Genomic DNA, 17183 nt, shown 5'->3' with positions numbered 1-17183 from the left:
CTTCTAATCTTCTTTGCTATAGTCAGGAACTCCTCAGCATACATCCCTTCTACACCCCCTCTTACCCTTGGCCTCTCCTTGGCTAGAACCCCCATCTAGTTTTACTGATGGTAACACAGAAGGAGAACAAAAAAAGTCTCTGGGTGGTGGATTAGAACCACCCTTACTTCTTAAGCTTCATGTTCTTCTGCAGAAAAACAGGGTCATAGGGCAGCAATATGAGAGACACAGGTTGAGAAATGTGCACACGTGTTTGACCACCTTTGATCTCACTGAGTCAGCAGTCCAGAGGACACAGCACGTGGCACCAGCAGCCACATTCTTGTCCACTGCTACTGAAGGGAGTGCCCCCTGGGGTGGAACTGTGATTTGGATGTGGCTAGAGGAGAGTGACATGACTGAGCGACTTCCCTTTCACTTTTCACTTTTCACTTTAATGCATTGGAGAAGGAAATGGCAACCCACTCCAGTGTTCTTGCCTGGAGAATCCCAGGGATGGGGGAGCCTGGTGGGCTTGCGTCTATGGGGTCGCACAGAGTCGGACATGACTGAAGCAACTTAGCAGCAGCAGCAGCAGCAGAAGAGAGTGAGAGGATGCCTCTTCCAGTTTCCGACTGCACTCTCCGTTGTGCGAGTGGAGAAGACTTCCAGGGAAAGAACTCAAACCAGATCCACAATTCACGTGCAGGTATGTCTGAGGAAAACAGGCAGGAGGAGAAGCTGACAGAAAGCAATTTCAGGCAGGACTCCAGATTCCTAGGAGAGCAATCATCACAAAGGAACATCGCGGTGTGCCCAGCCACAAGCAGCACCAGGGCTGGATGGCTGGTCAGCATGGTCGTTCTAGAACCAACATAACATTTATTACCCAAACTTATCTCAACCAGCTATTGCCCACTGGTATCTTGCATAAGTTCTGGGGAGGAGGGTGAGGGGTACACTTAGGCTGCAGGTAAAACTGAAAGACCTGCCTTTGAGAGCTATTCCCATCCAAGTGTGTGATTAAGTGTGAACATGGGTTGCCTGGGCATGGTAGTGGTTAGTGTCTAAGATGATTCTTAGTTTTTCTTTTCTATCTTGATGAAAAATTTGCCAATGTCATAAAACAGAGAACCCAACAAGCCTTACAATTTACATAGCTAATTTCTGTATGCTTTTGATAACACTGCCACATTCGTGACCGTTTTTCACTATTTTTTGCCCTGGCATATTGGGAGGGCACATGAGGACTTTACAGTGAGACGGTGCGGTGGGGAGCCTGTGGTCCTTGCTGTTCTCCCAACATTGTGCTTGTGGTTGGCATCTCTCTGATGCAATGGCAAACAGAGGAGAGGGAGTTGTTTGTCTCCTTTTCAAAGAAAAAGGCAAGAGCTGAACTACTGCAAGCCCTTAGCGAACCTTCATCTGAATTAGAAAAAACCGTCTGGGGGGAGTTACAGTTCTAGGGAGCATAGATTGGTGCCCTTGCACAAGCAGAAAAAGTGCTTCATTCTCCTGGAACACACATGTGGGAAGGTGTATAATTTGAGCTTAGTGAACTGCATTTCACACTAGATTTTAGGCCCCGTGTGTGCCCTTGTGCACCGAACAACCTGAACAACTGTGCATAATTGTACAACTGTGTGTATTGGTTCCTGTTAGAGCATCTGAGAAGCTCATACTGAGAGGAGACCTGCAAAAAAAATGCAGCATGAGCATCGGCCTGAGCGGCAGAGTGGTCAACAGTGGTCCAGAGAAGTGGTATCAGTGTTAAGGGAACCGCTGGAGCAAAGATCCACACAGAAAGTAAGCGGTGGTCAGTGTGGAACGGTAAGGATACAAACAGCAATAGTATGAAGCCTGGGTTGTTTGGTGGGAACACTTAAGATATTTACTGGGAACTCTCAGGCATTACACACGAGAATGTGGTGATTATGTCTTATATTGTTTGCCCAAACCTACACAAACTGTGTGAGTCTGGTGAAGCTCGTAATCATACCATCTGACTTCACAGTCATGGTGCCAAGCCGACCAAGGTACCACGGAGCCTTGGCCAGAATAAGGGGTAAGTTGATCAAATTTCTCTGGGGGAGTCTTTTCATTTAGAGGCAGAAAAAAAAAGGGCATCTGGTCTTCCAGATAAAGCACACTGAGAAGACTGTGAAGAGATCTAACTTCCTTGCCATGTGGAAGAAGTTATATCCTTGGATGAGAGTGGGATCAACACACAGTAAGAAGAATGAAAGTGAAAGTTAGAGTGAGAGAGAATGAGAGTGAGCCAGAGAGAGAGAAAGAATGGAAGGGAGAGGGGTTGAGAGGTGAGAAAGACCAATTTGGAAAATATATTTTAGTCCCTAGATGTAGCTGTGACTGAAGTCTACTCCTACACTTCCAAGGACTGAAAGCCAGTATATTTCCTTTTCACTTACACTAGTTTAAACTGCATTTCTGACATTCTAAATGAACGACTTCTAACTAATACAGGCAGGGAGACTTGGAAGGGCTATGAGCCTTGAGTTATGCAACTTGAGCTATGCAACTACCTCTAATTCAAGAGACCTTTTGAGCCTGGGAATCTTCAATGCATTACAAATTGCCAATACATCTTCATCTCATCAAGAGCACTAGAGAGGGTGTGGTCAGGATGGCAGAGTAGGAAGACCCTGAGCTCATCTCCTCCCATGGGCACACCAAAATTGCAACAACCCACAGAACAACTATTGAGGAGAATGACCTAAAGACAAGCAGAAAAGATTTCCCACAACTAAAGCTATAAAGAAGGAACCACAATGAGACAAGTAGGAGGGATGGAGGTACAGTGGAGTCCAGACTCAGAGAGGTGAACCACAAACGGGAGGATAATCACAATTGCAGAGATTCTTTCCAAGGAGCAAGGGAAGCAAGCCCCACACCAGGTTCTCTAGATCTGGGGTCCTACACTGGGGTGATGAGCCCCTAGAACGTCTGGCTTTAAAGGGGGCTTGAATATGGGAGAGTCAGAGGGTTGTGGGAAATACAGGTTCCACTCTTAAAGGGCTCCCACAAAATCTGATGCTCTGAGATTTAGTATAGAGGCACCAATTTGAAAGAAGCCTGGGTGAGACCAAATTGCTGATCTTGGAGAGCTTCCAGGAGAAGCAGAAAGCAACTGACTTTCCCTAGGACAGAAATGTTGGTGGTAGCCATTTTGGGGAGCTCATCCTACCATTAAGATACTGGTATTGGCAAGCATAATTTTGGAGTCCTCTCTCTCCCCTATTAGCACTTTCCTACCAGTCAGTTGGCATCAGTCCTGGGGCCCTTTGGGCTACACAACCAGATGCCCCAGGACCCAGCCCTGCCTACCAATAGGCTGGAAGCCTCTGCATGAAGCAGGACCAATATACCCAATATAGCACTTACCAATATGCCCACAGTAGTTGACCCTTTTAGGGCTTCTCAGGTGGCACTAATGGTAATCCACCTGATAATGCAGGAGACGCAAAGACATGCAGGTTCAATTCCTGGGTCAGGAAGATACCCTGGAGAAGGAAATGGCAACCCACTCCAGTATTCATGCCTGGAGAATTCCATGGACAGAGGAGCCTGGGGGGCTACAGTCTATGGGGCTGTAGAAAGTTGGACACAACTGAGTGACTAAGTACATACACACACACACAGTTGACCCTTTAACAAAGCCCACAGAGAGGGCACCCCTAGAGCATGGTGACCAGAGGGGCAGTGCAGCAAAGGATGTCTCCTACAAAAGGTCACTTCAAGATTGGAAAAGAAAGCCAACCTACCTAATACGTAGACATAAAAACAGAGAATTAGGCAAAATGAGGTGACAAAGACTATATTCCAAGTGAAGGAATAAGATAAAATCCCAGAAGAACTAAACGAAGTGGAGACAAGCAATCCACCCAATAAAAGTTCAAGGTGATGATCATAAACATGCTCAATGAACTTGGGAGAAGAATGGATGAACACGGTGGAAAGGTTAACAAAGAGTTAATAAAATACAAAGAACCAAACAGACACAAAGAATACATAACTCAAATAAAAAATACACTAGGAGGAAACAACAGTAGATGAGATAATACAGAGGACTGGATCAAGAGTAAAAAGAAGACAGAGTAATAGAAATCACCCAAGCTGAACAGAAAAAACAAACAAACAGAATTTTAAAAAGAACGGTTTAAGAAATTTCTGAGAAAACATCAAGTATACATGCTAACATTCACATTATAGGGGTCCCAGAAGGAGAAGAGAGAGAGAAAGGGACAGAGAACTTATTTGAAAAGATAATAGCTGAGAACTTCCAACCTGAGAAAGGAAGCAGATATTGAGGTCCAGAATCAAAGAGAGTCCTAAGTAAGAAGAATCCAGAGATCCACACCAAAACATCATGTAATTAACATGGCAAAAATAAAGATAAAGACAGAATGTTAAAAAGCAGCAAGGGAAAAGCAACTAGCTACATACAAAAGAATTCCCATAAGACTACCTGATGCTTTTCAGCAGAAACTTTGTAGGTAAGTAGGGAGTGGCACATTATACTCAAAGAGATGAAAGGGGAAACATACAACCAGAAATACCCTACCTAACAAGGCTATCATTCAGATTTGAAAGTGAGATAAAGAGTTTTACAGACAAGCAAAAGTTATAAGAGTTCCACATCGCTAAACTGGTTTTACAAGAAATGTTAAAGGGACTTCTCTAAGTGCAAATGAGAAAACTAAAAACTAGAAATGTGAAAATTACAAAAGGAAAAAATCTCATTGATAAAGGCAAATATACAGTAAAGGCAGTACATTAACCAATTATAGAGCTAGTCAGAAGAGTAAGACAAAAGTAGTAAAATCATGTATAACCACAATAAGTAGTTCAGGAATATACAATCAAAAGATGTAAAATATGAAATAAAAATATTATATGTGGGGCCAGGGGTAAAAATGCAGGGCTGTTAGAATGCATTCAAATTTAAGAGATTATCAACATAAAATAATCACATATATATATAGGTTGTTATATACCACATGCATGCATGCATGTTAAGTTGCTTCAGTCGGGTCTGACTGTGTGACCCTATTGACTGTAGCCCACCAGGCACCTCCAGGCAAGAATACTGGAGTGAATTACCATGCCCTCCTCCATGGGATTTTCCAGGCAAGAATACTAGAGTGGATTACCATGCCCTCTTTCAGGGGGATCCTCCCAACCCAGAGATTGAAACTGTGTCTCTTACATGTCCTATACTGGCAGGCAGGTTCTTTACCACAAGTACGACCTGGGAAGCATGGTAATCACAAATCAAAAATCTATGAGAGATACACATAAAAAAGGAGAAAGAAATCCAAACATAGCACTGAAGACCACAGTCATCATATTAAATGGGAAGAGCGTAAAACAAGAAGATAGGAACAAAAAAGAACTAGAAAAACAGAAAACAGTTAACAAAATGACAATAAGGACACCAACAATCAGTTCAGTTGCTCAGTCATGTCCGACTCTTTGCAACCCCATGAATCACAGCATGCCAGGCCTCCCTGTCCATTACCAACTCTCAGAGTCCACCCAAACCCATGTCCATTGAGTCAGTGATGCCATCCAACCATCTTATCCTCTGTTGTCCCCTTCTCCTCCTGCCCTCAATCTTTCCCAGCAACAGGGTCTTTTCAAATGAGTCAGTTCTTCGCATCAGGTGGCCAAAGTATTGGAGTTTCAGCTTCAGCATCAGTCCTTCCAATGAACACCCAGGACTGACCTCCTTCAGAATGGACTGGTTGGATCTCCTTGCAGTCCAAGGGACTCTCAAGAGTCTTCTCCAACACCACACTTCAAAAGCATCAATTCTTTGGCGCTCAGCCTTCTTTATAGTCCAACTCTCCCATCCATACATGACCACTGGAAAAACCATAGCCTTGACCATAGCCTTTGTTGACAAAATAATGTCTCTGTTTTTTAGTATGCTGTCTAGGTTGGTCATAACTTTCCTTCCAAGGAGTAAGTGTCTTTTAATTTCATGGCTGCAGTCACCATCTGCAGTGATTTTGGAGCCCCAAAAAATAAAGTCACCCACTATTTCCCCATCTATTTCCCATGAAGTGATGGGACCAGATGCCATGATCTTAGTTTTCTGAATGTTGAGCTTTAAGCCAACTTTTTCACTCTCCTCTTTCACTTTCATCAAGAGGCTCTTTAGTTCTTCTTCACTTTCTGCCATGAGGGTGGTGCCATCTGCATATCTGAGGTAATTGATATTTCTCCCGGCAGTCTTGATTCCAACTTGTGCTTCTTCCAGTCCAGCGTTTCTCATGATGTACTCTGTATATAAGTTAAATAAGCAGGGTGACAATATACAGCCTTGACGTACTCCTTTTCCTATTTGGAACCAGTCTGTTGTTCCATGTCCAGTTCTAACTGTTGCTTCCTGACCTGCATACAGGTTTCTCAAGAGGCAGGTCAGGTGGTCTGGGATTCCTATCTCTTTCAGAATTTTCCACAGTTTATTGTGATCCACACAGTCAAAGGCTTTGGCATTGTCAATAAAGCAGAAATAGATGTTTTTCTGGAACTCTCTTGCTTTTTCCATGATCCAACATATGTTTGATCTCTGGTTCCTCTGCCTTTTCTAAAACCAGCTTGAACATCTGGAAGTTCATGGTTCACGTATTGCTGAAGCCTGGCTTGGAGAATTTTGAGCATTACTTTACTAGCGTGTGAGATGAGTGCAATTGTGCGGTAGTTTGAGCACTCTTTGGCATTGCCTTTCTTTGGGATTGGAATGAAAACTGACCTTTTCCAGTCCTGTGGCCACCGCTGAGTTTCCCAAATTTGCTGACATATTGAGTGCAGCACGTTCACAGCATCATCTTTCAGGATTTGAAATAGCTCAACTGGAATTCCATCACCTCCACCAGCTTTGTTCGTAGTGATGCTTCCTAAGGTCCACTTGACTTCATATTCAAGACTGGAATGATAGCCAGGATGTCTGGCTCAGGGTGAGTGTGAGTGATCACACCATCATGATTATCTGGGTCGTGAAGATCTTTTTTGTACAGTTCTGTGTATTCTTGCCACCTCTTCTTAATATCTTCTGCTTCTGTCGGGTCCATACCATTTCTGACCTTTATTGAGCCCATCTTTGCGTGAAATGTTCACTTGGTATCTTTAATTTCCTTGAAGAGATCGCTAGTCTTTCTATTGTTTTCCTCTATTTCTTTGCATGGATCGCTGAGGAAGGCTTTCTTATCTCTCATTGCTATTTTTTGTAACTCTGCATTCAAATGGGTATATCTTCCTTTTTCTCCTTTGCTTTTCGCTTCTCTTCATTTCACAGCCATTTGTAAGGCCTCCTCAGACAGCCATTTTGCTTTTTTGCATTTCTTTTTCTTGGGGATCATCTTGATTCCTGTCTCCTGTACAATGTCATGAACCTCCTCCGTCCATAGTTCATCAGGCACTCTGTCCATCAGATCTAGTCCCTTAAATCTATTTCTCACTTCCACTGTCTAGTCATAAGGGATTTGATTTAGGTCATACCTGAATGGTCTAGTGGTTTTCCCCACTTTCTTCAATTTAAGTCTGAATTTGGAAATAAGGAGTCCATCACTAATTATATTTAAATGGACTAAATGCTCCAATCAAAAGACACAGAGTGGCTGAATGGATAAAAACAAGACCCACGTATATGCTGCCTACAAGAGACTCGCTTCAGATCTAAAGACACACAAAGACTGAAAAGTGAGAGAATGGAAAATATATTCCATGAAAATGGAAAGAAAAAGAAATCTGGGGTACCGATACTGATATCAGATAATACAGACTTTAAAACAAAGACTAGAACAAGAGACAAAGAGGGACATTACATAATGGTAAAGCAATCAATCCAACAAGAAGATATAACAACTGTAAACACACATTCACTCAACATAGGAACACCAAGATACATAGCAAATATTAACAAACATAAAGAAAAATGGACAGTAACATAATAAAACTAGGGGACTTTTAACACCCACTTATATCAATGGACAGAAAAATCAATAAGGAAACATTGAACTTAAATGACACATTAGAACTGATAGACTTATTAAATATCTGCAGAAATTTCCATCCAAAAGCAACAGAATACACATTCTTTTCAAGTGCACAGAGAACATTTTCCAGGAAAGCTCATAAGCTGCCTCGCTGAACAATAACAAAATTATACCAAAAAAAAAAAGAGATTAATTCCTAAGATCTTTCTGGTAAAGCCTTTTGGAACATAAAGAACATTTACCAAATGAGTATCCCTCTCAATATATTGGTTTTGCATACTCAGATATTCATATTTTAAAGACACATATATTTAAAGATATACAAATAAATATCTTCAACTAAATTAAGTCTGTAAAGATTGCATTTTGTTTCAGTGATATGCCACAAAGCTGAGACTCTATTCCCATCTTGGACCAGTTAGCTTCAAACAGAAGGTATCAATGACACTTATTAATCCTAACACAGATAAATTTATTCATAGGTCAGGCATAATAAAGTCTTAGCAGGATGAACCAGTGATAAGGGGCAAATATCCAGAGCCCGGAGTAGAACTGGGAGAAACTAACCTAGCAGTGGCTGTCATGGCCCTGGTTCTGTGTTACCAGTCGGCCCCTAAGGAGTAACAAAACAGGTCTTCGGGCCTCCACGGGCAGGAATTCCCCAAATCTAGGAGGATCTGAATCTTAGACCAACAGGGGTTTCAGGCTAGTGCTTCCATTCAAATGGAAAAAATGCCCACTTACACAGCTTGGCCGTTATGTATGAGAGCTACAACTCAGTGGACATGCAAGGATCAGACGAATGTGCAATTTATTTTACCTGGTGGGTAAAAGGAATTTAGCTCAATTAGGTGCTAAGGATCTAAATGAGACTGAGACATAGCATATTTGCTCTCAAGTTGCTTACGATCTAAATGGAGACAGAATCATAAAGAGGTGATTTTAAACTTGTGTAGATAGTGGGGGAATTTGACAGGAGAGGAGAGGAATGCATAGCTTGTTATGAGAACACAAAGGAGGTTCACTTACACCAAACAAAGTAAGGTTTTGGAGGACTTCTTGGAAAAGATGCTGCTTGAGCTGGTTGTAGCAGGCAAAGAAAGATGAGCAAGATTTACCATGAAAAGCCATGTAGGTTAGACACATAAAACCATATTCAGGGCAGTTCAAGTAATTTGATATTATTACAGGAAAGCCAAAGGTCCAAAGGGTCACTTATGCCACGTTAAGAAGTTTATCTCATATAGGGATAGAGAGGTATGTTGGAAACTGACCATAATCCCCACCTCCAGTTCTCCTCTTCCTTTTAGTAATAGACACCCAAGGCTTCCCCGGTGGTTCCGATGGTTAAGAATCTGCCTGCAATGCAGGAGATGCAGGTTCAACGCCCTAGAGAAAGGAATGGCTACCCACTCTAGTATTCTTGCCTGGAGAATTCCATTGACAGAGGAGCCTGACTGGCTACACAGTCCATGGGGTCGCAGAGTCAAACACGAACGAGGAACTAACACTTTCACTTTTGCACTTTCCCCTCCTCCTCCACTGAGTTTTAGATGAACACATATCTGTCCAATTAAGGAATATATTCCAGCCTCCCTTGCAGTGGGTGTCACCATGTGACCAAGTTCTTGGGATGTAAATGGGAGTTAGGAGTATATTGTTCATTTACAGCATTAAAAGGAAACTACTTGTATCCACTTTTTCTTTACCCTCACCTTCCAGAGGTCTGAAATACAGGTGCAGTTAATAAAGCCAGCCTCAAATATGCCAACAATGACCACCCCTGGAGCAGGGAGCACACTATGATGAAAGCAACCTGGGTCCCAGGTTGAGCAAGGAGAGAACAGCTACTTCTTCATCCTGGACATCACCTTACTGGCCTATTAAGTGAGAGAGAAATAAATTCCTTGTAGAGTCACTGTCTTTGGGGTCTTTGTTACAGCAGTATAGCCTGTATCCTAACATAAGAGGGAAGCAAATAGAGTGCTGAGGCTTCTAAAATAATTATTGACTTGTCAGAAATGGTGAAGGAGCTAGAAAAGGCCGAGACAACAAACATCTATCTTTAATGATTATAGCTGAGTGAGACTAGGGCTGGCCAAGAACAAGATACGCAAATATGCAGCCTTGTCTCAAGAGAGATAGGGAAAGCCCCTTGAAAACTATAAACTTCTCCCTGATTCTGAGAACCCAGTTCATCCACAGCATGACAGCTGCTAGCAACCACCTGAATGTTTTCCTTGCACTCTGCCCTGCAAAGCTGTATCTATTCTTATCTTCAAAAGCTGATTAAAAAGAAAAAAAAAAAGTTGATTCCAAAAAGCTTCTAATGAAGACCTCATTGACTAACCCCACTTAGTCATTTTGTATTAACCATATTTGCAATGGGGACAATTTATTTGTAACCCCCCTCTATTTCTTGAAGAAGATGGGTGTGCTAATCGAAAGGCCTATTTTGCTAAACAAGTACCTTGTCAGGAGTGCAAGTCTGGAAGTAGAAGCTGGGATAAAATGCATTCCTCCCAATAATAAAAGGTTGAGGAATCTGCCTCGGGCTCTGGGAGGTTGGGGAGTAGGGTGGAAAAAGATCCCTAGTGGCAGAAGCAGAGAGTACTCTGGGAAAAAGAGGTATGTTGTAGGTAATTTTCAAGTGAATTGCTACAGTTTACATGGTGTACATCATGTGTCGCCTTCAGTAAATTCTGCCTTATTCCCTAAGACCCTGGTGGAAGAAGGAATAAGTGAGTGGGAGCTTGAATAGACGATGTGGGAAAAGCTGACATCTGGATTACTAGACCCAGAAAAGTGAGAGTCAGTGCCAGTGGTGAACAATTCTAGAATTTGAGACACTTTCCTTTAGTTATTAATTCAATAATTTTGAAATTATGTATATTGGATTGTCATAATCTGAAAGTTACCATTCACCCAATAATTACTGAGAGCCCATGACTAGAATAAAATTAATCATATTTTATAATTATAATTAAATACATATTAACTCTAATTAATGTAAGCTAGCAGTTATTAATTGCTTATGAGGATTTGGAACTGGAGCACTTTCTTCTAGGTGAGCGTAGGGTGAATTTTAGGAAAGATCACACGGAAGAGTTGCATCTGAGCTGGGTCTTGAAGAGTAGAGAGGCATTGGTCATGCAAAGGCTTTGCAGAGGAATGGAATATCATGAACAATCTGACCAAAGCCATACATTTTTTCCCAGTAACTACTTATCAATGTCCACTCTATTCCAGGCACCATGCTAGGTCCCAGGGATAAGAAGATGAATTTGGTTTCATCGACTTCTGTTAACATGAAAGAAAGTCTTAGTCACTTAGTTGTGTCCGACTCTTTGCAACCCCACAGACTGTAGCCTGCCAGGCACCTCTATCCATGGAATTCTCCAGGTAAGAATACTGGAGTGGGTAGTCATTCCCTTCTCCAGGGGACCTTCCCAACCCAGGGATCAACCCAGGTCCCACAATGCAGGCAGATTCTTTACCGCCTGAGCCACCAGGGAAGCTACTGCCAATTTTCTATTCGTTCTGTTACTGGTCTGCCACATCTATCAGGTCTTCTTGGACACATGTTTTTTGTGACCAGTTTTTTCTCTCTTGAACCTATCAGTGTGTGATGCTTCTTTTGCCCTTTCAATGTCCTACTTTCCATTAATCTTTTTAACCTGCTATTGACGATCATTTCTCTAATTTATTGAGGTCAATTAAATCTTCTAACTTGGCATATCAATCTGTTTGGGGTCACATGTAAAATTTGTGAAGACTTTCACTTTCTTTCCACTGGGCGGACCCACATTTCAGTATCCTTTTGTGCCAGTATATAGTAAAGGTTGGAAGTAAGACAGGAAATAGGGCTCCAGAGTCCCAGGTCACAAAAACCTAGAACATCTGTAACTGACCACAATTTTGTCAACTGAAATTGCAGAGATGTCTCTTACACGACAGTTGTAACTTCATCAACATAAACTTGAGTTCCTACCACATGTGGAAACATGATGCTCAATGCATTGACCTTTGTTCCTGAGAGGCTTACAGTCCAGATGAGGAGGCAAATAGACAACGAATACTCATTTGTTTACCCCTCTTCCTAATGGTTCAGAGAAAACAGAAGTGAGAATGTGAGAACAAGAAGAAATTCCCTTTTCCTCTGCCCTACCCTGTGACTAGCTACCTTCAGAAGGAAGAAGTTATTAACCTGATTGGTCAGAGCCCAGGACACTAACGAGTCCACACTTCACCAGTGGTTGGGGTCACTTTATTTTGAGGGGTCACATGGTCAGGAGTGCTGCTCTTGCTCCAAGTAGGACCGGTCCACTTTCTACTTGATGCACACCTGGATGAGTAAAGCCGGTCTGCTAGCATACCTGGTCGTCTTCTCCTCTCTTTCTGCAGGAATGCTTACACATGACAGTCCCCAAATCTAGAGGGTGGAGGTGGAGCAGGGAATTATGAAGCTTCACTTCAGCCCTAAACCTAAGCCATGTGATTCAGTCTTTTGGCAGAGTTCTTCTCTGGAGGTTATTGGGTGTTAGCTCAACTATGAATAAAATGATCCTTTGGTTCCTATTTCAATTTCTTTCTTCTGTAGAGTTCCCTTGGGAACTCTAAAGAGAGGAGGGATGATCAGCGCAGTAGGATTTGGCTATTTCTCATCCTTGAGTGTGGCAGTCCACATTGTTGGTCACAGTTTTGTTTCTTTTTTACAAATTTTTGCTGCTCTTTCCAGGAAAGGATCATACTTCCCTAACCTTAGACTGAGCTCTAACATGTAGAAGTGCCAGGCAGAAGTATCAAGAATCAGCACGTGATTCACTATCATCATTTTCCTCTTTCCATGAGACCAACATTGTTCCAGATAAAGCTTACTCTAGGGCTTCCCTGGTGGTTGAGTAGTAAAGAGTCTGCCTGCCAATGCAGAAGGCTTGGGTTTGATCCCTGATCCAGGAAGATCCCTCATGCAGTGGAGCAACTAAGACCGTGTGCTACAGCTATTGAGCCTGGGAACCTTGACAACTGAGCCCATGTGTTGCAACCACTGAAGCCCATGTGCTGTCTAGCCTGTGCTCTGCAACAAATGAAGCCAGCGCAATAGTCCATGCACCACAACTGGAGAGCAGCCTGCACTCTCAGCAACTAGAGAAAAGACCACAGAGCAATGAAGATCCAGCGGAGCCAAAAAAACTGAATAAACAGATGCAATTATTTTTTTGAAAAGCTTACTCTATCAGTCTGAGTCCTGGCATGAAGACAACCTCAAATACGCCAAACTGATCTGTTATGGCTATGTTCAGTGTTTCCAGAAATAAAACTTCATTGTTGTAAGCCACTTTGGAGTCACTTGTTACCATAGCCTGACCTGGCTTTTCCTGATACGTTTTCCTTATTACCCATCTGTATCAAACACCACTGTTTGTCCTCCCAACATCTATTTTCCCTCCTCTAAGAGAACCCCAATTTTTGCCCAGGGATTCACCTAATTCTAAACGTGCTTGTTAAGGATGGTGAGATTTCAATTCTCAGCCACAGAGGGAAATCATGATTAAGTAACTCATGATGGCTTCTTACTCCCTGCTGGTGACTGGTTCAGATGTGGGAGAGTGTGAGAAGTCTGCTTGAAGTCTTCTGAGACAGGTTTTCCCTGCTAAATAAGACAAGAAACAGTCTCTCTACTTCCACTGGGTAGTATATGCACTCATGTGCCAGCTGGAATTATGGCAGCCATTTTGCAACGATGAGGGGCACTGGCCTTAGGTAGCCAGAGTGGAAAGACGGAAAGAATTTGAGTACCTAAGAAGGTCACTGAGCTGTTAAATGAACAAACCTTTGAGCTACCTACCTCTAGATCTTTTGTTACATGAGACAATACATCTTCCTTAGTATTTAAGACAGCTGAATCAGGAACGAAGGGGGAAAGAATGAGTTTAGCTCTAGGGACACGGAGGTGATGGCAGGACAGCATGTTCTTTTATGGTTGAAGCTCAGGAGATGTCAGGGTTAAAACTGAATTTGGGAGTCATCTATGAAGAAATAGACTATAAAGAGAAATAAATAGACCCCACCAGGGCTTTGCTGGTGGCTCAGAGGGTAAAGCATCTGCCTGCAATGTTGGGAGACCTGGGTTTGAGTCCTGGGTCAGGCAGATCCCCTGGAGAAAGAAATGGCAACCCAGTCCAGTACCCTTGCCTGGAAAATCCCATGGGCAGAGAAGCCTGGTAGGCTACAGTCCATGGGGTCCCAGAGTCAGACACGATTGAGCAACTTCACTTTCTTTCTTTCTTTTCTTATGAAGAAATACTGTCTGTGTGCTCAGTTGCTCAATCATGTCAGACTCTTTGTGGCCCCATGGACTGTAGACCACCAGCGTACTCTGTCCATGGAATTTTCTAGGCAAGAATACTGGAACGGGTTGCCATTTCCTATTCCAGGGGATCTTCCCAACCCAGGGATTGAACTCGAATCTCTTGCATCTCCTACATTGGCAGGCGGATTTTTTTTTTTTTTTTTTTTAACTACTGCACCACCTGGGAACATAAGCTTAGCTATCTCCTAACTGGATATATCACTATCAAGGGCCTCACTTATCATCCATCCTAGAAAAGAGAGATCACAGTGGTGGTAGCAACCTTCTAGGGAGGGTGAGCAAAGACAGTGAAGAAGTGATGACAACATCTGGATCCCCAGATCATGTTCTCCTCAAACCTGGGTTTTGGAGAAAATTGGAGATCTTAGTAGCCATTTGCATATGAATTAAACATTCTTGACTTATGAAGATGACTATGAAAATGGATTGTAAGCAATTCCTAAATTTACTGACTCATATACACATTATTGTTCCAGACAACTATGGTTCTGATTGTCTTATAGCCGTCCTATGTAGGATACTGCAGAAGCCAAGTAGAAAGCATTCAATTCAGTTCAGTTGTTCAGTCGTGTCCGACTCTTTGCAACCCCATGAATTGCAGAAGGCCAGGCCTCCCTGTCCATCACCAACTCCCAGAGTTTACTCAAACTCATGTGCATCGAGTCGGTGATGCCATCCAGCCATCTCATCCTCTGTCGTCCCCTTCTCCTCCTGCCCCCAATCCCTGCCAGCATCAGAGTCTTTTCCAATGAGTCAACTCTTTGCATGAGGTGGCCAAAGTACTGGAGTTTCAGCTTTAGCATCATTCCTTCCAAAGAACACCCAGGGCTGATCTCCTTCAGAATGGACTGGTTGGATCTCCTCGCAGTCCATGGGACTCTCAAGAGTCTTCTCCAACACCACAGTTCAAAAGCATCAATTCTTTGGCGCTTCACAGTCCAATTCTCACATCCATACCTGACCACTGGAAAAACCATAGCCTTGACTAGACAGAACTTTGTTGGCAAAGTAATGTCTCTACTTTTCAATATGCTATCTAGGTTGGTCATAACTTTCCTTCCAAGGAGTAAGTGTCTTTTAATTTCATGGCTGCAATCACCATCTGCAGTGATTTTGGAGCCCAAAAAAATAAAGTCTGACACTGTTTCCACTGTTTCCCCATCTATTTGCCATGAAGTGATGGGACCAGATGCCATGATCTTCGTTTTCTGAATGTTGAACTTTAAGCCAACCTTTTCACTCTCCACTTTCACTTTCATCAAGAGGCTTTTTAGTTTTTCTTCACTTTCTGCCATAAGGGTGGTGTCATCTGCATATCTGAGGTAATTGATATTTCTCCTGGCAGTCTTGATTCCAGCTTGTGCTTCTTCCAGCCCAGGGTTTCTCATGATGTACTCTGCATATAAGTTAAATAAGCAGGGCAACAATATACAGCCTTGATGTACTCCTTTTCCTATTTGGAACCAGTCTGTTGTTCCATGTCCAGTTCTAACTGTTGCTTCCTGGGTCTACAAAATATATAACATGGGATATTAAGGAAATGGTCAAGGTAGAAGATAGAGCCTCTAGTGCCCAAGTCGATCTGTGGTTAGAAGATAGTTCTGAAAGTTACTAAGTCATGGGGCACTAGATTTCTGCTACTTTAAGAAAATACATTCATGGTGGGGAGTATTTTGCAATACAAAAGGATTTACTTAACACTGCTTGAAAAAGAATTAATTTTTGAAATTCTACTTAGAACTTTTCCAACGGCACAAGGCACATCAAGTGGGTAAATAAATGCACACACCTGCAAAATACATATATATATATATATATATATATAGTGCAATGGCACCCCACTCCAGTACTCTTGCCTGGAAAATCCCATGGACGGAGGAGCCTGGTGGGCTGCAGTCCATGGGGTCTCTAGGAGTCGGACACAACTGAGCGACTTCACTTTCACTTTTCACTTTCATGCATTGGAGAAGGAAATGGCAACCCACTCCAGTGTTCTTGCCTGGAGAATCCCAGGGACGGGGGAGCCTGGTGGGCTGCCGTCTATGGGGTCGCACAGAGTCAGACACGACTGAAGCGACATAGCAGCAGCAGCAGCAGTGAAGCCTATACCTTACCTGAGATATCTTACCCCATTTCTAAATTATTACTGCTTGGTCTGCTTTGAAATTCCTCTTGCTTCCCTAAGCCAAAAAAAAAAAAGGACAAATATTTTAATGAGAGGGAAGAGCAAATGCAGTCTCCAAAGATGGCTAACTTACAGTCCTGCAGTGATTTGGAAAGGAAAGTCTGGCTACAAACACTGTTGTTTGCTGGCAGAATTTGCAATTGGCTAGGGCCAAGGACAGTGTTTAATGATGACTCAGTTGTATGGTCTAGAGGGATGGGGGAAGACCAGCTAGTCATCCTTCTGACTAAAAGGATTCATATCTGTTTTCTTCACACTGAGGTTCTGCAGACCCAGAACTGCTGCAACCTGGGAGCGGGTGTCCGAGGGAAAACCGGAGATCCTCAGAAATGCACCTTCAAATTTATCTGGACCCTCAACCCAAACAACCCAACTCCCTCCTTCTCTCCCCGTTCCCTAGCTCAAGGCCACGATTTGGGCAGAGGAGTCCAAGGCCAGGGGCTAAACCGGGGGCCTAGCTGGATGACCTTCGCCAGGCCCTGGAGTCTCCCTTAGGAAGTCCTCGGGGCCCTGCCCGGGTTCTGTAGGGGCCGCCGATGCACTCAGCCCCTAGGTGTTCGGGACGGCCTTTGGGAAGCATCCCGCTGCCCGCTGCGGACCATTAGTCCGTCAGCCCGGACACCCT

This window comes from Bison bison, unplaced genomic scaffold, assembly GCF_000754665.1.
Source record: "Bison bison bison isolate TAMUID 2011002044 unplaced genomic scaffold, Bison_UMD1.0 scf7180017864484, whole genome shotgun sequence".
NCBI lineage: Eukaryota > Metazoa > Chordata > Mammalia > Artiodactyla > Bovidae > Bison > Bison bison.
This window is presented reverse-complemented; position numbering follows the sequence as displayed.